Here is a 22,060-nt window from a genome sequence, read left to right as displayed (position 1 = left end):
CTTGCATGTCTTGACTATTGTAAGCAGTGCTGCAATGAACATTGGGGTGTTGCTTAGCCATTAAAAAGAATGAAATAGTGCCATTTGCAGCCACACGGATGGACCTAGAGATTGTCATACTGAGTGAAGTAAGTCAGACAGAGAAGGACAAATATCGTATGATATTGCTTATATGCAGAATCTAAAAAAAATGATACAAATGAACTAAAATTTACAAAACAGAAATATATACACAGACTTACAGAACGAACTTATGGTTACCAGGGGGGAAGGGTTCGGGGGAGGGATAGTTAGGGACTATCATGTACACACTGCTATATTTGAAATGGATAACCAACAAGGACCTACTGTGTAGCACAGGGAACTCTGCTCAATATTATGTAACAACCTAAATGGGAAAATAATTTGAAAAAGACTAGATACACGTATATGTATAACTGAATCACTTTGCTGTACTCATGAAACTAAAACAACACTGTTCATCAACTATACTCCAATATAAAATAAAAAGTTAAAAAAGAAAAAGAATGAAACTGGACCACTATCTTATACCATACACAAAAATTAACTCAAAATAGATTAAAGAATTGAATGTAAATTCTGAAACCATAAAATGCCTAGGTTTTGACAATGATTTTTTTTTTTTAATGTTTGAGCTTTTTATTTAATCAACATAGCCTACTCTCATAATTTAAAAGCATCTATACATATTCGGTAAAATAAAAAATACATACATATGTAAACATACATATGACAATGATTTTTTAAGTGTGACTCCAAAAGCAAAAGCAAGAAATGCAAAAAGCAGCAAGTGAGCCTACGTCAAACTAAAAAGCTTCTGTGCAGTAAAGGAAATCATCAACAAAAGGAAAAGGCAATTTACTGAATGAGAGAAAATATTTTCACATCTTATATCTGAAAAGGGGTTAAGATCTAAACTATGTAAAGAACTCATACAACTCAACAGTAAAAGCACAAACAATCCAATTTAAAAATGGGAAGAAGATCTGAATAGACATTTTCCCAAACCTACAGATGGGCAACAAGTACATGAAACCATGCTCAATATAACCAACCTCAGGGAAATACGAGTCAAAACCGCTACGAGATATCACCTCACATCCGTTAGAATGCCTATTATCAAAAAGACGAGAAATAACAAATGCTGACAAGGATGTGGAGAAAACGGAACCCTTGTACATTGTTTTTGGGAAAGTAAATTGTTGCAGGAACTACGGAGGTTCCTCAGAAATTAAAAATAGAACCACCATATGATTCATCAATTCCACCATGGGGTATTTATTTGAAGAGAATGAAAACACTAACTTGAAAAAATATACATGCACTCCCATGCTCATTTCAGCATTATTTACAGTAACCAAGAAATGGAAACAACCTAAAACCTAAGTGCCCACCAATGGATGAATGGATAAAGAAAATGTGATATATATACATACACAGTGGAATATTATTCAGCCATAAAAAGAATGAAATCTTGCCATTTGCTACAAAATGGATAGACTTTGAAGGCATCATGCTAAGTGAAGTAAGTCAGACAGAGAAATACCAGTACCGTATGATCTCACTTGTATGTGGAATCTTAAAAAAAAAAACAAACAAGCTCATAGATACAGAAGACAGGTTGGTGGTTGCCAAAGGCGGGGGGTGGAGGGAGGTGGGTGAAATGGGGAAGGAGATCAAAAGGTACAGACTTCCAGTCGTAAAATAAATAAGTTTTAACGATGCAATATACAGCATGGAGACTATAGTTAAAAATACTGTATTGCATATTTGAAAGATGCCGAGACTAGATCTAAAAGTTCTCACTACAAGAAAAAAAATTCTGTAACTATATATGGTGACAGATATTAACTAGATTTATTGACTTAATCATTTTGCAATATATGCAAATATTGAATCATTATGTTATAAACTTGAAACTAATATAATGATGCATGTCAATTACACCTCAATAAAAATTTTTTACATTAAATTAAATCAAAAGTGAAAAAGGAACATCTAGTTTGCAGCAGCAGGAAGTCACAGGGGCAGGGCCTCTGGTGATCTGTCAGAGGCCCCTCAGCCCAGGGAATCCTGAACAGGCCTCCACCTCTACCCTTGAAGCTCCTGTGAAGTCTTCTGCAGGGGTTTTCAGCCCCCCGTTCCCCCATACGTGCCCATGCACACCCTCCACCAGAAGTCAGATTACCCAGCACCTAGGTCCGGGGGCAGATTCTTCTTGGAGACGGGATGGGAAGGGGACCTAGGAAGGCCACTGCGGCCATGTGGGTTCCTGGCATCTGTGCACCTGCCTCAGGGTCACCTTCTGCCTCACAGACCCAGCCCCATGGATTTTCCCCCAGCTGCCTTTAGCACAGGCCAGTATTTGGGAAACATTTTTGAGAAAACAGCTCATGTCAGTCAGGGGAGCCAGGAAAGAGTCAGGAGGCCCAAAGGAAGTTACTTATCTCCACATAGGTCTCCCTTGTTTTGCTTTCGACTTCCCCCAGGCTGAATACACCTGAGGACACGGAGTGGGTCCACCCCACAGGCTGGTTCCTGACAGCTCTGCCCATCTCTGCCCAGGAAGAGCCAAAGGGCATGAAACCCCTGCTGCCCAGCGTCCCACCTACTCACCTCCAGATCCAGTTGCTTTTTCTTTTTCTTTCATTTTGTGGAAGCTTTTTTTCAATTTTATGTTTTAAAGCTTTTATTAATTTTTAATAGACATTTTCTAGAAGGGTTTTATATTTCCAGAAAAATAATGAAGATAATAAAGTTCTCATATCCCCTACACACCATTTCCCCTGTCATTAACATCTTACATTAGTATGGTAATCTGTTACAATCAAGGAACTGTTATTGGTAGGTCCACACATTATTCAGATATCCTTAGTATTTCTCTTATGCCCTTTTTGTGTTCTAGGATCCCATCCAGGACAGCACATTACATTTAGTTGTCGTGTCTCCTTCAACTCCCTTAGCTGTGACAGTTTCTCAGAATTTTTGATGTTGACAGTTTTAAGGAGTATTGGTCAAGTACTTTGTACATTGTCCCTCCATTGGGATTTTTTTTTTTTACTTTATTTTATTCATTTATTTATTTATTTTTGACTATGTCGGGTCTTCGTTTCTGTGCTAGGGCTTTCTCCAGTTGCGGCAAGTGGGGGCCACTCTTCATTGCAGTGCGTGGGCCTCTCACTATCGCGGCCTCTCTTGTTGCGGAGCACAGGCTCCAGATACGCAGGCTCAGTAGTTGTGGCTCACGGGCCCAGTTGCTCCGCGGCATGTGGGATCTTCCCAGACCAGGGCTCGAACCCGTGTCCCCTGCATTAGCAGGCAGATTCTCAACCACTGCGCCACCAGGGAAGCCCTCCATTGGGATTTGTGTGATGTTTCTGAGGTTACAGGCTTTTGGAGGAAGACAACTGAGGTAACATGCCCTTCTTATTATATCATCTCAAGAATGCACACTGTCGACATGACATCACTGGTGATGTTGACCTTGTTATCTGTCCTGGGTAATGCCTTTCAGTAATTTTTTATTACTGCTTTGAGTTCTTATCTCTATTTCTAAGAGAACTTTCTCATTTTGAGATAGTTTCTTTCTTTATTGCTTGTTTTAGGTGGACGCATTTTTCTAGAAAGGGGTTCCTAAATCATCACATTCTCAAAAGTTTGCATAATAAAAAAAGAGATGTCAAGACCCTAACAAGGTTGGCTTAGGAGCCCCTTGGGTCACTTCCAGCACAGCCAATACTTACTGAATACGACCAGGAATTCACCCCATAGCAAGGCTTTCCTTCTAACTGTAGGAATTATTTCAAGGGCTTTCTTTTTAAAGAATTGTTCTTATTTATAGTCAAGGTAGACACAGTAGACAGCACAGGTGTTACTGCCAAGGAAAATCACTAGGGGGATATTTATAACAAGGAAATATTGGCAAATAAATGATGAAGAAGGGGAGGAAATCCCCAAGATGTTAAATTGGAGTGCTGCCACTGAGATGATTAATGGTGTCGTGAATTTTAGTGAAGATGATTACTGGATTGTCATGTAACCATAGTGTACACTTAATTGCACCTATAATAAAGCATGTGGTGCATGAGGAGACAAGGCCATGGATCCACATTTTATTTTTCTGATTTACAAGTGTTGAGAAAGGAGAAATCCCAAGATGCAGCTCTCCCCCACCAGGGAAAAGAACATTTTGAGTTCTGTGAATTGGCCAAGTTGTTGTCTCTTCCTGAAGCCATCACTAGGCAGCATGACAAAGCCTCCATCATTCGAATTAGCTATCTGAAAATGAGGGCCTTCACGAACCGGGAGGACCCTCTGTGGAATTTGCGAATGGAAAGCCCCTCACCTAACATATTAGTAAAAGTTATAGGTATACAGTGAAGGAAAGCCCCAGTGCACCAGCCATTGACGTATTTGAAGCACACTTGGGAAGTCACATTTTGCAGTCCCTAGAATGGCTTTGCATTGGCACTAAATGAAGAAGGAAAATTTTGTACATTTCCAACAGTCTCCATCTACCTGCCTCTCTTGCAAGTGACTGGCTTAGTTTGACCCTTTTCATCCAGTGGTTTGGCATGAGGAAAACACAGCTTTAGTGAGAGGGATTTTTTTTTTTTTGGCCACATCACACAGCTTGCGGGATCTTAGTTCCCCAACCAGGGATCGAACCAGGGCCCACAGCAGTGACGGCGCTGAGTCCTAACCACTGGACAGCCAGGGAATTCCCATAGTGAGAGGGATTTTGTATTTGTGTGATGATTTGCCAAGTTGGATAACCTACCTTGTCCCTTGGAGCTAAAGATGGGATAAGATTTGTCTGTCCCCTCTTAAGCAGGACCTACCCCAGACTTGTTGCTTCTGAGAGCTGACACTACTCTAAGGGGGAATCCAGAGCAGCTGGAACCTTCTGGCTGTTAGTGAGTTTGCTGGTTAATAGCTAAATCAAGAAAGGTATTGGTGAATAATAGAGATATTTGGCATTTGAGGAAGGTTGAGGGAGGATGAGAAACACTGACCAATATAACTACTCACTGTTGAGAATCCAAATCCAAGTCCACTAACTCCTCCTTGAAGAACATGGAAGCTGTTGGCTGTCACATATAGAGTAGTTCTATTTCATGTGGACTTTAGCAAATCAATTGATAGAAACTGGGCTATTGTCAACTCAGTATTAGAATTCTTGTACCTCATTGAAATCTCTGATTTTGTAATAGCCTTTAATAGAGTTTCAGCCTTGTCTTTTTTTTTTTTTTAAATAATTTTTATTGTGCATTTGTACTTTTTTTTTTTTTATTTTTTATGGCTGTGTTGGGTCTTCGTTTCTGTGCGAGGGCTTTCTCTAGTTGCGGCGAGCGGGGGCCACTCTTCATTGCAGTGCGTGGGCCTCTCACTATCGCGGCCTCTCTTGTTGTGGAGCACAGGCTCTAGACGCGCAGGCTCAGCAGTTGTGGCTCACGGGCCCAGTTGCTCCGCGGCATGTGGGATCCCCCCAGACCAGGGCTCAAACCCATGTCCCCTGCATTGGCAGGCAGACTCTCAACCACTGCGCCACCAGGGAAGCCCTCAGCCTTGTCTTAATCTGTTTGGGACCTAGTATCAAGAATATCCAATTTTGAAACTGATGTGTCACCGTGTCAACACTGTATCGAACTGGAAACACCACTGTTTGTTGTTCTGCAATGCCCACATTCATCTGTTTTGTGCAGAATATCCAACAAAGTTTAATAAACTAGTGAAGAAGAAATATGAGCAATTAGTTTAAGCAGGTAAATGCTAATTAGGGAATGCCTCAAAAGCATCCATTATATACTAGGTCAAAACACATCTTATAGCCCTGGTTAGTAGTATAATCCAAATTCTGTCAAGGCAACTGCACTTTCTGTTATTAAGGTGTGTGTGTTTGCTTTGCCTGACAGATGGCTCTGTTTGCTTAGATTGATAGCTAGGAAAATAATAATTCCATTATTCTGGCCAAAAGAATATTAGCTCTTGGGTTTTGGCCGTTTCAGTCAGTCTTCCTGCCAGCACAGCAATATGAACATATATGGATTGGATTTTCAAGGAAATTGACTCATCTGGAAGAGTGGCTATCTGAAATATCATCTGTTCACTCTAAAAAAAACCCCAAAATGAACAAATATAATAAAGCAGAAGCAGACTCATAGACATAGAGAACAGACTAGTGGTTATAAGAGGGAAGGGGGTAGGGAGAAGGACAAAATGGGGAAGGGGATTAAAAGGCACAAAACTACTAGGCATAAAATAAATAAGTTACAAGGATGTAATGTATAACACAGGGAATATAGTCAATACTTATAATAACTTTGTTTGGAGTATAATCTATAAAAATATCAAATCACTGTGTTGTACACCTGAAACTAACATAACATTATAATTCAACTATACGTCAATAAATAAAAAAGAAAGAAAAATTTGGCTTTAACTCTGTGCTTGTTTCTCCTTTAAAGCAGTTTATTTCCTTGCTTCTCTCCTGTAGCATTAAGGCAATCTTTTCTTAAAATCTGAGACAAATAATTGAGGTTTCTGCAGAATAAAGGAGCTGCGCTGACGTGGCACAGCAGCTTGCAACTCCTGTGCAGTCATTCTCTGCTTTTGTACGTGATGCTCTTTAAAGTGCTTTTAATAGTCAGCATTTTGACTTACCCAGGGACAGATACTGGCTGCAGTGTGCTATTCCTTCAGCAGTGGATGTGTTCAGTGTTGCCAGAAACAGTCGAATATGCAGGTAGAAGCCGTGAGATACAATGCAGAGATTAGTGCCCTCATAAGAAGAGGAAGAGGTAGCAAAGCTTTCCCCCTTCACCGTGTAAGGAAACAGCAAGGAGACAGCAAGCCAGGAAGAGGGCCCTCACCAGGAAGGGCATCAACCAGCACCTTGATCTTGGACTTCACAGGCTCTGGAATTATAAGAAAATAAATGTCTGTTGTTTAAGCCATCTAGTCTATGGCGCTTTGTAATAAAACTCTAAGAAGACCAAGACAGTCTGGAGGAGAAAAGAAAAAGACTCCATGACCCACCAAGCACCACCTGCAACCAGCACCTAAGCCTCCCTCAAAACATCCTCCTTCCCTGCCCACCCGTAGCGCCTGGGCGTTAGTGCCACCTGGCGGCTGAAGATCAAACTGTCCTAGAGGTTTCCTGAAAGGGTGTCTTCCAACATCAGGTCAACATTCAATAAACATGTAATAAGTGTCAACTGTGTGCAGCACCACTGGGATACAAAGACAGGAGGCAAAGTCACTGTACTAGAGGGGTCCAAACTCTAGCGGGGGAGATAGAAGCAGAAATCATTTCAGTGCAGGTTGTATGTGCTACAGTACAGAGGCTCTTAAGAAGCATTTTCTTTCATCAAGGAGAACAAAACAGATCATGTGAAAACTGAAATAAAGCAGGAAGGCCTCTTGGAGGAGGAATGCAAGATGACCTGCAGGAAACAGGTGGAGCACACACAGCCACTGGGAGGGGAAGGAGCTGCACGAATGGAAAGAGATGTACCTTGGGGATCCTGTGGCCCAGGGTCTCTGTTCCTGACAGAGGCCAAGGCAGGTGTAAGCTGGAGGAGACTGGTGCAACATGTTGTGCTCTAGGGATGTTAGAAATGACCAAAACAATGGACTTAAAGTTAATTTAAAAAGAAAAAAAAATCAGCTTCTCATGCATCAAAATTTACCAGGAGCATGACAGTCTGAGGGGGAAAGGACAAAAGGGGAGTAAGTGAGCTTATTGCCTGCCTAGGTTTTCCCCAGATCCCTCCTCACACATCTCCAGGGGTTCAAGTAAGGTTGGGGGTCTCAGTGTAGAGGAGGGAAGCAAACGGGACTGGGTGGGGTAGAAATGACTCCCTCCACGGCCCCTTCCAGCCATACAACTCAGTGTGCAGAGGGCTGATGTGAATGCGGGGGATGGTGGGTCACGTGGCCAGGTGCTAACAGGATGGACTTTCACAGCAGGAGTCAAGGCAAGGGTAACGAGCTGAATCAGCAGCAGTGAGTTCCCAGTGAACCGACCACTCAGATCAAGACTCCGCCAGCCAAGAGGAGGGGTGTGGAGAAGCCCCACACGCAGGGCAGCAGAGCCGGGCCAAGCAGACCGGGGCTGAGGCCAGGAGAGCAGGGCCAGCGGGACCCAGGGAATGTGGACAGAGCCCAGTGTCGCAGCCACATCCACGTGACGAAAACGCAGGAGAGCAGCAAGACTAATACCTTCCACCAAGAAGACTGTGGCCCCGGTCCGGCCTCAGGCGGGGTCTGTGGCCTCCATGGGAAAGGGAGCCCTGAGGCCAGGACAGCCTTTTCCACTTGTGTCCTCAGGCCTCCCACAGGCCCTTCAGGTCGCGGGTGCCAAATAAATGTTTCCTGGATGTGAGGATGATGCAGCTTCCGCCTGAAACCACCAAAGAATTCCTGTAACAGGCATCACTGAAGATAAAGGCCCCTTGGCCTCCGAGCTCACCTTTCCCCCAAAGGAATTCCTGACTCGTCAGTGCTCAGAGGCGCCTGCCTGCTTTGAACTCTGCTCCTCGGCCTGCCAACCACCCAGCTCCCAGAGGTCCTAACAGCCAAGGCTGCCTCGTCCCACTTCTCCTGACCTAACCCCTTGAGCACCAGCTTCACCCCTGCCCCAGCGCGGGCCAGACCCAGGACCAGTGCAGGCTCAGGACTGGGGACAGAGATTGCGGGCTAAGAGCCTGGTGTTACTCTCAAGCCTGAGCACAGGACTTCATCCACGGATTCAGTGAGCGCTGGTTGCCTGTCGCCCAGGTCTCTCAGCCAGAAACAAAACTGCACATTCTGGAGCTCATTCTGGTTTTCCTAGACACCACCCCAACTGGCGTTGGGGGTTCCTTCTCCTGGGAGAGTCTGCACCCACCATCAACATCCCATGAGGTCCTTAGCTCTATCCCCGGGGCAGAGGGCTTACAAATGTCCCACGTCCCCCAAGTCCCTGGCGCTGGGCTGCCTGCACTCCCAGAAAACTACTATAAATTGCTGGCACCTAACCCATACTCTTGAGGTCAGTGATATGTCTGTCCCCTTGCTGTCAAGGCTGCTCTTACCCTTTGCCTTGTAAGAAGGGAGAATGACCTAGGAGCAGGGACCTTCCTCTGGAGCACAGCCCCAATCTGTGTGTCGAGCAAATCACTGAGGTCTAGCCACTCATTTCCATGGGATGATGAGAGAGCCGGGGTCACTTCCTCTCCTCTTTTTGCCAACTTCTCTTGGTAAGTTTTCCTGATAAAGTCTGTTCCTTAATCATATGAATTTTCGGGAATTCTTCCTGGGACCTGATACGCGGTAGGGGCAATAACAAAAAGACCCACCCGGGGCTTCCCTGGTGGCTCAGTGGTTGAGAGTCTGCCTGCCAATGCAGGGGACACGGGTTCGAGCCCTGGTCTGGGAGGATCCCACATGCCGCGGAGCAACTAGGCCCGTGAGCCACAACTACTGAGCCTGCACGTCTGGAGCCTGTGCTCCGCAACAAGAGAGGCCACGACAGTGAGAGGCCCGCGCACCGCGATGAAGAGTGGCCCCCGCTCGCCGCAACTAGAGAAAGCCCTCGCACAGAAACGAAGACCCAACACGACCAAAAATAAATAAATTAATTAATTAAAATAAAATAAAAAAACAAAAAAATCCTCACTCACTTTAAAAAAAAAAAAAAGACCCACCTTGCAAAATGGCACAAGACTCTGGAACTGAGCAGTGGGACACAACGGTGATTTTGTTAAAGGACAGAGAATCAAAGGCACCAGGGCTGTTTCTCCAGGCCCCACCCTGCCCACCAGTGCCCCTCCCCAGCCAGGCAGCTTCCCTGCTTCCCCACCATCCCTGTCTCCCATCCCTACACATTCCACTTTCCAGATTTTTTTCTCTTGCCTCAACTTCTTTGAAAAAATGTCCCAAAAGCCTGAGTATTCTCTTCCTCTGAAATACAAATTAAATCATTCCCATTTGTAATGTAAAGATCCATCTTCTGAAATGTGAATCAGCACCATCTTGTCAATGAAGGGTCTTAGTGAAGAATGAGGGGTGGGAGACAGAGGGATTGGCTTTGTCTTGTTGCTGGAAGAAAATCCTAAGAAGCCCTCACAGGAGTGGGGCTTCTTTCTGTGTGGAACAGAGAGAATAAAACCCTGGTGCTGAGACTGCACTGTCCCTGGTGGCCAGGGGGAGAGAATCTAGATTCAGGGTGCTGGTAAGAAGTGGTAGTAGCAGGACGGGAAGCAGCTCAGTACTGGGGATGGAAGCAGAGAGAATCCTGCTTCAGAAATGGAGCAAGGCTCATGTCATAGAGGGGGGTAGAGAATGAAACTGTGTTAAGTGCCCACCACGTTCAGGGCACTGTGCTAGGAGCTTATATACGTTTTCCCAAATAATCCCTACAACTCAGCTCCTAACTACCTGGTCTACAGAAATGCATGCACCTATCTCCAGGGGACACAAGAAAAAGGCTCCTGTAATGCTGAGTCAAAGAAGCCAGAGAGAGAGAACACAAACTCTGTATCTTCTCTTGTGTGAACCCCCCAGACAGGCAAAGTAAATCACCACGTTTGTGGATGTCTACAGAGGTGGTCAAATTATGGAGAAAAGTAAGGAAGTAATTATATCTGGTGAGGGTGTCCTTGTGATTTGTAAGGGGCACACAGAGACTCTTGGGGTGCCGGGGTGTGCCATCTCATGACCTGTGGTGCTTATATTGGGTGTTTCCTTATAATAATTCCTTAAGCTATACATTTATTGTTATGTTCTTTCTGCATTGTTTTTCATAACTAAGAAGGTCTTTAGCAAAAAGTTCTGTGAACACCTTTGGAGCATAAAGTACTTCCAATATTTGGGGGTTTCTGTTAGGATTCATCGCGGATGTGGGTAATGAGGCAGATGACATATTTTACATTTCCTGATGCACATTACAGACCCTATGGGATGTCACGGCTTAATTTGCATTTCTATGACTACAAGTAAATTACAACATGTTCTCCAATGTTTCTTAGCTGGTTTTATTTTCTATTTTGTGAATTGTTTATTCATATCTTTGAATATAATCCATTGGGGAGATCCAGTCATGCTTGGGATGCTGACTCCAGAGCATTTTGAGGGCAGAGAGGTGTCCATGGAGAGGAAGATACTAAAGATACCAAAGGGGCGGGGGTCACCGGAGGGTGCAGCTGGTGGCCCTTCCCCAGGCTGCAGACGCAGAGCTGTGAGAATCCTTTCTGTTTGTCTCCACGCATCCTGTGTCCCCTGAGGCAGCTCATGGGACAGGCCCTGGGGATGCAGTGAGCAGACTTCACATCTGCCTGAGAACAGCAGGTCCAGAGGGGCGCAGACAAAAGAAAACAAGGCAACTGAGACACAGGGCTGGATGGGACACCCACGGTGATGGAGGGTAGACAGTACACACAGGCAGGGTGGGGAAAGTGGAGTTTGAGCTGGAAGGAGTGTGGAGAGGGGGGGATGGGGGCGGGGGAAGCTGAAAGAACTGTGAGCAAATAGAGAACTGCGTGGAATGGGTGAAACGTCGGACACGTTTGAGACTAGTCTGGAGAGACTGGAAGAGACCACGAAGGCCCTGGAGGCCATGCTCAGAGTTAAGCTTTACCTTGTAAGCTGGCATTTCCCAAAACATGTGATGATTCAGACACTAATTTAGCAGAGGCTCAGGAGGGCTTTGGCTGAAAAAATAAGAAGGAACGTGGAATCGCATGGTCACATATGCGATGCAGTGAGTGCAGGAGCCAAGCTATGCTCTGTTCTGCCCACGAGCCCTCACCTTCCTCTCCATCTCCCCACCTGTGGTAGCTCATCAGCAGTGCGGTCCTTTCTATGAAACCCCATTTTATTGTCAGTAGCACAACCACATCTCTGCACTGAACATGAGCTGGTTGAGGTAGACCTGTCTGCCCCCAGCCCAGACCCTCCTCAGTGGCATACTCGTTCCTTCCACAAATATTAATGAGCTCCTACTGTGTGCCAGTCACTGCTCCAGGTGCTTAGGATACATCCATGAATGAATCCAACAAACCCTCTACCCTCGTCATTCTATTAGAAGGACAAAGACACTACAATAGCCATAATAAATAAGGAAATGGTATAGTGTGTTAGAAGGTGATAAGGGCTCTGGGACAAGCAGGGTAGGGTGGATCCAGACCTTGGGGAGTGGTTTCCATTTACGTCAGGAGGTCAGAACAGGTTTCATCCAGGAGGAGACTGTTCAGAAAAGACTGGAAGGAGGTGAGGGCATCTTAGGGAATAGCTTTTCTGACAGAGGTGACAGCCCTTGTAATGGCCCTCAGGGGGGACCGTGCCTGGTGTGTTCCAGGAACAGGAGGCCAGCGTGGCTGGAGCAGATGTGAGCGCAGGCAAGAGGGGAAGGAGATTCTGAGATCAGAGAGGTAATGAGGAGCCAGATCAGCTCTATCTTGACCTGGAATCTTGGGATGCCCACGCCAGAAGGGGCCTCAAAGACAGTATGATAACCCACCACTAGCTGGACAGATGAGAAAATGAGGTAGACAGGATGCAGGGCACTCCCCAAGGGATGCTGGGATAGAATATGGTTCCTGTACAGTCTTTCTCAAACTCAACTCTTGCTAATGCAGACCTTGCCTGGGTCCTGTGCAGGTCTGTGCCCTCCACTCTCTCCACGTGTCCAGGAAAGACCACCCAGGTGGCCACAACATCAGGGCAGGGAGACTAAGCTCTGGGTGGCTGCCGCTGCAGCACTCTCCACCAGGGGGCGCTGGCCCAGTGCGTAGGTTTTCCCTTCATCCCTGGAAACTTCCTGATCTTGGCTCCTCAGTGCTGCCCCCAGCTGACTCTGATGCTAACTCCAGCCCATCCAGTGTTGCCTTCCAGCTGGTGCTTGCTCCCTTTGCTTCAATGTCTCTCTTTCTTAGGTTATGAGGTGGGAGGCCCCAACCCCTAAGGAGAGGCCTGAAAAAATAGACCTCAGCCTGTGTTTCAAGGAGCAGACAAGGGAAACGAGGAAACTGAGGAAGGGGATGGGGGGGGCAGGTGTGGCAGGTACGGAGTCATGCTGCCAGTCCCCACAGGGGCAGACTCCCCAACCTGGGTCAACCTGCAGGACAAAATACAAGCAGAGGGTCCATGGGCCCAGCATGAGGTCCTGAGGATTGAAAACCTGACCTGTGAGCACAGAGGGCAATACTAGACTAGAGCAAGCTTAACTCGAGGAAAAAATATAAGGCCACACCCCCTGTCCACTCTACACCCCTCCCCAGCCTGCCTTCCCCAGTTCTGACATGACTAGACCTTCCAGGGGTGAGTGCACCTCAGCTGGTTCCTACTCTTGCTGCTGCCCCTTCCTTTCCTTCCCCATTGCATCATGATGAGCTCAGGCCAACACAGTTCTCTCTCTCTCTCTCTCTCATCCCCAACATTTTGGCTTGCTGCAATATCCTATTTTGCTACTTTGCCTCCCAGAAGCTGATTATCCCGTTTTCTTCCTCTTCACATTTCTTCTATATCAGATCCTACCCTCTCAAGGCACATGTTTTGGCTTCACCCTACTAGGTAAAGGCTATGTATTCAGTGTATTCAGACAACCAAATAGAAAAAGGCTATCAATAATCTTTAAAACATTGCTCCATTAATGTTAAGAAAAGAAAAATAAAACTGATTGTTTTAAATTACATAAACCTTTAACAAGTATATTTGGAGTAGTCTCTAAGTAAGATCATTTTTTTTTTTAATAAATTTATTTATTTATTTATTTTTAGCTGTGTTGGGTCTTCATTTCTGTGCGAGGGCTTTCTCTAGTTGCGGCGAGCGGGGGCCACTCTTCATTGCGGTGCGTGGGCCTCTCACTATCAGGGCCTCTCTTGTTGCAGAGCACAGGCTCCAGACATGCAGGCTCAGTAGTTGTGGCTCACGGGCCTAGTTGCTCCGCGGCATGTGGGATCTTCCCAGACCAGGGCTCGAACCCGTGTCCCCTGCATTGGCAGGCAGATTCTCAACCACTGCGCCACCAGGGAAGCCCCAAGATCATCTTTACCAAAGAAACATTTGCTCAGGGAAGAAATAATATAGTGACCATTTTTTAAGTGCCCACTGTGAACACTTCAGAAGGTATGTTACATTTATTATTTATAATTTTCTAAAATAAGATTCCACAATTCAAGTTATTTTTATAGCTATGGATACAATATACTCAAAGTCAAGCTGCTTTTAAATGTAGAGTTAACAACAAGACTCAGATCTTTTTGACACTAAATTTGAGTGCTTTCCACTGCAAATTAAAAATATCTAACATTTTTAAAAGGAAGGGAAAAAAGAGAATAAAAAATCACCCATTAACATCATCTAACAGAGACCTGTTCTGTAAAATTTGCAACAGTGGTAGAAATGATGTAGCTGAGAGACTGTAGTCCCTTTTCCTTCTCTAAAACTGAGATCCTGTATCCCTTTCTCATTATATGACTTTGGGCAAAAATGCTTTACTCTCCAAGCCTCTGTTTCTTCATTTCTGTGAAATGTCCTGCCTTCCTAGCAGGTGCTCTGAAACTAAGTAAGGTAACGGAGGAGCAATGTGCTCTACAGATGCAAAAATAATTCTTTTTTAGGTGAGATGTTGCTGCTCAGTCCATAGTTTCAAAATGATAAACTTCTTCTCGGTATGTATGTGGCTTTATTATTCCAAATATCAGCTCTGGTCATGTTGTTCCCATGCCCCAAAATTTAAATAGATGATCTTTTTTTCTGATAAGTTTTATGGAAAATGTGATGATACAGAAAAAGAGACAGAGCCCAGAAGATAACCACTGTTAACAACTTCACATGTCAACTTTTGTATTCCCTTGTGGCCCACATAAACATATGTGAATATCTATTTATAATACCAAGACAATCTGACATGTGCTGTTAAACCCACCCTGCCTATATGATGTAACTTATTATTTGAAAGGACTACTCTGAATGCTATTTGAGAATAAGCTTAAGGGGGTACAGAGACAGAGAGACTCACTGTGAGGCTACTGAAATAGTCCAGGTGAAAACTGGTGGTCATATTGGATCTGGTAGGTGGTAAGGGTAGTTATATTATCAGTATAGACAGATGATTGATAAGTAGATGATAGATGAGATATATAGATAGATAGAAAAGATAACACTGTTTGCTGATAGAATGTGGGTTATGAGAAAATGAATGAAATCAAGGATGGCAGCAATTATGTGGCCCAAACAAATAGAAGTATGCAGGTGACATTTATTGGGACTGGAAAACTGTATGAGAACATGATTAGGGAGTTTAAACATAGACATATCAAGCTGGAGATGCCTATTATACATCCAAGTGGAGATGTCAAGTAAATGGTTGGATATTTACAATGTGGAGTCCATTGGCGCAATCCAGACCAGAAATTTTGGAGCAGTCAGTGTATTTAAAACCATGAGATGGTACGATAACTATATTGGTTTTCTATTGCTGCCATAAGAAATCACTGCAAATGTAGTCGCTTAACACAAATTTATTATCTCACAGTTCTGAAGATCAGAAGTCTGGTGTGAGTCTCTTTGGCATTAAATTGAGGTGTCCTCAGGCTATGATCTTCTCTAGAGTCTCAACAGGAGAATCCATTTTCTGCTTGTTTTTGTTCTTGTCCAAATTCAGTTCTTGGAAGTTGTAAGACTGAAGTCCTCATTTTCATCTGGTTGTTAATTAAGGCCTTTCCTAGCTTCTAGAGACCAGCACATGTCCTGGGCTTATGGCCCTCTTACTCCATCTTCAAAGACAGCAATAGTATGTCAAATTCTCACGTCATATCTCTCAGACCCACTTTGCTCCCTCTTCTTCCACATTTGTGGACTCCCATAATTAAAATGGGCCCACCTACATAATCTGGGGTAATCTCCCAATCTCAAGGGCCTTAACCTTGATCACATCTGGAAGACATTCTTGCCAGGTAAATTCACACAGTCACAGGTTTGGAGATTATTGCATGGGCATAACATCAGAAAATAATGAGTATAGATAGTGAAGAGAGGTCATCTGTTTGGTCTGGGTCTGAACCCTGGGAGATTCCAGAATTTAGAGATTGGAGAGATGAGAAAGAAACTAGTCAAGGCAACTAGGGAGCTACCACTGTATAGGAGGGAAAGAATGGTGATTGTGGAGTGCAAAGTGATACAGTGATTCAAGCACGGACAGGTCCATTGCTGCTGAGATTCAAGGGAGATGAAACAGAATGTCTATTAGATTTAATGACATGAAGTTTCCTGGTGACCTGAACAAGAGCAGTTCTATTGGTGTGGTGGGAGCAAAGCATGATGAGAGATACTCAGAGAGAGAAATGGATTAATTCAAACAAGGTATACAAATGGTCAATACACGTGAAAAGATGTTCAACCTCATTAATCATTAGGGAAATGCAATTCAAAACCACAATGAGATACTACATCACACGCACTAGGAGGGCTACAATAAAAAAATTTACAAGAGTTATGTGCAGAAATCCTCATATATTGCTGGTGGAAATGTAGAAAAGGTGACACTGCAGGTGGAAGATAGGAATGAAAGGATGAGAGGAGGATGGACTACAAAAAGCATTTTGAAGGCTAACCCAACGGAAGATGGTGATTGGTTGGGGGTCTCGAACAATGGAGAAAAAGGAGTCAAAATGAGTGAAATTATGATCCTCTGTGGATCCAAATCAGGCACATCACTTGGGGAGCTTAAATGTGGTATTTAACATCTGTAAATTTTATTTTTCCACTTGTGCAGTGGGAATTTCTGCCTCACAGAACTGCTGAAGGTCTAAATGAAAAACTTATGTAAAGCCTATTGAGTGGACTTTTGAATAACAATGTAAGGGGAGCTGGTTTGAAGACAGGGATGCTGAAATCCACAACACACCTTGTAAAGAGAGGAAGAACTCTTATAAGACCCAAAAGTGAGAAGCATGTCCTCTCAGAATGTGTCCTCTGCGCTGAGGGCAAGCTCCCTCTTTCCATGTCTCCCACTTACCAAGTCCCCATTGTCCACTTAAAGGGTAATTCCTCTTTCAACTATCAGCTGGTCCATCAAAAATGAACTCAGTCCATATTAGGGCACCAGCATCAGAGGCTAGGTCTTTGGAAGAGGAACAAATGAAGGCTATTCCCATCTGAATACTCCAGGATTCCAAGGTCTTCAGTGACCATATAGAGAAAGGGTAAGATATGAAAGCTGGAATCACCCAGTTGGATTTAAGGCTTTCCTCTGCCACCAACTAGCTTGGAGACAATGGTTACTGTCCTGTAAAATAAAGAACATGATACCTACCCTAGAGGGTCCTTGAAAGAATTGGAAGAGATAATATGCCCAGGACATATGTAAAGTGCCCAGGACAAAACCTGACTCATTATAGGCTCTGAAAGTCCAGCTCCACCCCTGTTGAGCTGAGGTCACATGGGTCAGAGTAAAAGAGACCAGGGGCAGCTGGAGCTGAACCAAAATTAGAGAAGCAGGTGTCTGAAGAATGTCGGGATCAGAGTGGAGATGTGCCAAGATTCTCCTGTTTCCTCCAATTAAATTATCTTCATGCCCTGGCCTGTGTTATGGATCGCAGAGTAGACAGTGCTAAGAGGCCAGTCTTCTTTCAGATGTTGCCCACTGATACCCTAGGAGTGAAAGACAAAACATTCTTAAAGCAGATGAAGTATAGAGTAGACCCAGAGGGACCCACATGGAACCAATGCTGCTGACATGCACTGTTTACGTGTTTCCCCAAAGCACCCAGCACTACACTGGCCTCATGTATAAATTTTCCTAGTTAATACTGTTGATTGTCCAGAAAGAATAAAAGAGGCAGTGGGGCCAGAAACAGCAGTAACTGGGTTTGACAAGCACAAGTGCAGGCAAAGAGGGACCCGGGACAGCCCAGGCCGGGCACAGCTCCCACCTCTCACCTTGTACATGCCTTCTTCATACACTTCTTGGCTCAGCTCTGCCCAGTCGATGCCATCATCATGGTCCCTGTGGTCCTTCTGCAATGTTGCTCCTGAGTCATACACAGAGTGAAGCTTGAATCTCAGTCTCAGAAACCTGTACCCACTTCCACTGTTATGACCCCAATGCCATGTTCACACCCACCAGCCCCTCCGCAGGGGCAATCCCTGAGCAGCAAAATGAAGAAGAAAGGGAGCCTAGGCTCCAGTGGAAGACAGGAGGTATCTGAGGAGGAAGGAGAAGGGCAACCTGCCTCTTCCAGTCTCCATGTTCTTTTTCTTCTTAGATGTCTTCCAGAGGTACAGTCCAGTTCCCAGGAAGACTAGCGCAATCACGACGGCCCATAGGACGCCTCCAAGGGGACCATTAATGGCCTGTCCATGTGAACCTATTTCCCTCACACAGAGAGGGTGAAGAAAGCTTAAGAAAGGTTAAGGAAAGACAGAATTTTAAATACCCATTGCCAAGGGGAGATAGAGAGAGAGCGGATGGAAACAGATAGGGAACAGATGGGAACAGATAGAAAGAGAAATCTGACGTCCTGGTTTAGAAGCTGAAGAGGAAGGAGTACAGCAGGTTCATTCATGAACGAACTGAGAAAATATCAAAGTCGGCCCGCCAGAGGGACTGCAGTACACACCTTTGCACACAGGTCTTCAGGGAGGGTTTTGCAGAAGAGGTGATGCATAAACTGAATCTGGAGGGAGGAATAGGAGTTTCCCAGATATTCAGGGTGGGCACAGCATTTCAGGAAGGAGGAGCACCATGTTCAGGTAATGGCTGTGTCAAATCGCCAGCCCTGGGGGTTGCCATCACCCCACTGCAGCAGGAAGGAGAGGGACAGGGCAGGGAGGAGCCGGGCGAGGAGGATCAGAGGGAGAAGGGTGTCTTTCTTAAGGCTCTTGTGGGTCCTGCTGACTGTTGAACTTCATCTGAGACTCCAGGATGGGGCTGAGGGGAGGGTAATAGTGGGTTTAAGTGATGCTGACACATCAGGTCCCCCCAGCAGGTCTCCCCAGTGGAGGATGGGTTAGAGGGGCGAGCTGCACACCAGATCATTCATGATTCAATGAAACACTGAATGTGAGCCAACTTTGCCAGAAGCTCTGCTTGGGACATGTATTCAAAGAACACAAGACACGGCCTCTGCCCCCAAGGTGTTCCAGGTTACACAGGAGACAAATCCACAAACAGAGCATTGCTACTTAGCTTGGAGTGGAAGGTTACAGCACCTGCAGGGCCCTCTGCAAACTGAGATTGAGGTTCCTTTTGGTCAAAATTTATTAAAAGCAGGACCATAACTAAGCAAAGAGCCCTGTGTAACTGTATTGATCACACACCCATGAAGTTGGCCTTAACTGAGAGACATCCGTTAATAGGAGTAGGTAAGAAAGTGAGGGGCTCTTGACTTGGGAGGGCTGATGGTAGAGTAAACAGTGTTTCCAGAGGCTCAAAAGCTTGCAATAGCAGGACACATTCAGGGACTCTAGGCAAACAGTTCAGTGTGAAGTGTGTGAGGCAAGAAACTTGGGCAGAGGAGCATCTGAGCCCTGAATCCTACAGGGAGCCACTGGAGGTCAAATCCCTCAGATGACACAGACGATTGACACAATCCAATTTGCTTTTCCTAAAGACCACTCTAGACACACAATGAATGATGAATGAGTGTGGGGAGAGGTACTGGAAGTCTGCTGCATGGACCAGCCGTGGTAAGGGGTGGAAAGGAGAGCGTAGATGTGAGAGACATTTAAAAGCAGAAGCAAATTGGATGTGCTTCCCAGGCTCTTGTATGGGGTGACCCAGTGGAAGGTGGTGCTAATAACATGGTGGGGAGAAAAGCCCAGAACCCTCATCCCAGTGCACCTGAGCTCTGAGAATGCCCCTCCCCTCTGGCAGATTGCACTCACTATGGACACAGACTTCCCCAAGGTCTAAGGTGGCAGTTTTCTGGTCCACCTGGTTGCTGACCACACAGGTGAGACTGGCATTGGGCTGGCTCAAGGACAGGTTCAGAGTCAGGCTCCAGGAGTTGGGGGCTGGTCCCGGTGTCCCTCTCCACTCCAGTTCCCTGGGAAGGCCCTTGCTCTCCCAGGTCACCTTCAGGTCCTTCGTGTCCCCTGAGACACTGCACTCCAGAGTGACACTACACCAGCCTGGTTTGATGAATGGTGAGCGGACCAGGATCTGGGGAAAGGAAACAGGATCTGGGGCAGGAAGGACAAAAGAATGGAGCCTCACATGAATGAAGAACATTGCAGTTCATGTTTTCTTATCCATTATCTCACTGAAGCTCTGGCATCCTCCCTCTCAGGGTGGTAAACACATTTTCCAGAAGACACACAGTTTTCCCAAAACCCAAATATGTAGCAATGACAATAAGGAAGGGAACCACTGAGGTAAGCCCTATGTGATCTCACTAGATTAGCAAGCCTTAAAATTATTCCGTAAAAAAAGTAAATGCTAGACCTCATCTTCTAGAACCCATTATATATAAGAAGTTGGGATGTTTCCTAGAAGGAGAAGAAGGCTGGGAATGAAGGACTTGTCCTGTTCCAGGGCCTTTCCCTGTTTATCCTGCTCAGAGGATGCCAAAAGTAGAGACATTTCTGAGCGATGCAGTGGTAGTGACCAGGAATGACAACTCCAAGTGTGGTTAGAACATGATACTAAACTTGAGAGGTCCATACAGGAAGTCACTGATTAACAAGTCTGTGGTAGAAAGCACATGGGAACCTAAAATTGTCAAAGTCACTCTGTTATAGCAGATATTTCTCTATGCAACAGGAATTTTAGGGAAACAAAGAGCTGACTAAATGAGGTTCTTAAGAATTACTGCAGTGTAAATTTTCTCCTATATCTATCAAGGATTTGGGAGCTAGATTTGGGGAGTCTTTGTGAGTGATGCTGTCTCTGGTTGGTAAGAAGAGAGAGGGCAGGGAGGACCACCTACATCTGGATTTCCAAATTGTGGTAGGTGAACAATGCCCCCCTCCAGAGGTGTCCACATCCCAATCCCCAGAACCTGTGAATATGTTAGGTTACCTGACAAAGGGGAATTAAGGTAACAGATGGAATTAAGGATATTTATTAGCTGACCTTCAAATAGGGAGATTATTCCAGATTATCTGGATGGGACCAGTGTAATCACAAGGGTCCTTAAAAGTAGAAGAAGGAAGAAGAGGAGGAGGTCAGAGGGATGCAATGTGAGAAGGACTCATTCCCTCCATTGCTGGCTCTGAAGATGGAGAAATGTGACCATGAGCCAAAGAATTCAGGCAGCCACTAGAAGGTATGAGGGAAGAGAAAATGTTTTTCCCTCTGGAACCTCCAGGAAGGAACACAGCCCTGCCAACACCTTGACTTTAGCCCAGTGAGACCTGTGTCTGACTTCTGACCTCCAGAAATGTAAAATAATACTTTCGTGTTTTAAGCCACTAAGTTTATAGTAATTTGTTATAGCAGCAATAGAAAACTAATACACAAATCAAGTAAACTAAGTCCTATAAAGAACAATAATTATTATGACAAATACATTTCCCTCAAATTTTCATTCTCCTCTCCCAAAATTATCCCTGGTATGAATCTCAGCTCTGCTCACCATTTGTGGTGAAACTACTTACCCTAATTTTGAAGGAGAAAATACGATATGAAGGCTGGTGTCTGGAAGTAATCCTGAAAAATGGGACCTATGTGACACTCCTAGGACAAAAGCAGGAGGTAAGCCATGGGATGGAGTCAGATGCTGTCACTTACCATAGACAGTGAGGGGGAAAACTTGGTTAAGTTCTATTCCTCCAGTGAAGCTGGCTCGAGCCCGGTACAGTCCACTGTCCTCAGGGGTCAGGTTCTCAATCTTCAGGGACAAGATGCTGGGCACATGGACCCTCTGCTGGTACTTGTCCTGGAGGCTGACCCAAGTGGGAGTGTCTACCCCAGCACAGACTCACAGCAGGACTCTGTAGTTTGAGTCAGGGCCAAAGCCCCATGTGACCTCCTCCAGGTTAGCTTCTTGCTTCCTGATCACATGAAACAATACAGAACCTCCTCAGACCCTGTGCAGAGGAACATGGGCTC

The sequence above is a fragment of the Balaenoptera physalus genome (assembly GCF_965194825.1).
Source record: "Balaenoptera physalus genome assembly, chromosome: 1".
Classification (NCBI taxonomy): Eukaryota; Metazoa; Chordata; class Mammalia; order Artiodactyla; family Balaenopteridae; genus Balaenoptera; species Balaenoptera physalus.
The sequence above is the reverse complement of the archived record's forward strand: the minus strand, read 5'-3'. Positions refer to the sequence as shown.